Source organism: Penaeus monodon, chromosome 33 (assembly GCF_015228065.2).
Source record: "Penaeus monodon isolate SGIC_2016 chromosome 33, NSTDA_Pmon_1, whole genome shotgun sequence".
Taxonomy (NCBI): domain Eukaryota; kingdom Metazoa; phylum Arthropoda; class Malacostraca; order Decapoda; family Penaeidae; genus Penaeus; species Penaeus monodon.
The window spans coordinates 26,651,446-26,651,865 of record NC_051418.1 but is presented as its reverse complement, the minus strand read 5'-3'; positions in this window follow the sequence as shown (position 1 = coordinate 26,651,865).

The following is a 420-nucleotide window of genomic DNA, read 5'->3' as shown; positions in this document are numbered from 1 at the left end:
TAATAAAACCTAGCCAATCCTTCTACTAGACGAAGCTGCCACTCAATTACCAACGAGGTGGCAATGACCCAGACATAATACGGCATCAGGCAACGTAATAAATCACCCACATCAATGTCTCGAGTAACAGACGAAAATAACACGAGGAATTGAGAAGAGAAAGAAACGGAAGAGGAGAAACACACAATAGTAGAAGAGAGGGGGAAAAGGAGGAGAGGAGAAACACGTAATGACAATGATGAGAAAAAAAATGAGGAGAAGGGAAACAGCAAACGATGATGGTGTCACGAAGACAACGCAACTCTTGCGGAAAATTGATTAAGCTTCTTAGCTAACGGAAAGGGAAGATGGCTGCATGGATTAGATGGTTATATGACGCTTTTGGATGGAGTTCATTTGTATATCTGCACTTACGGAAAT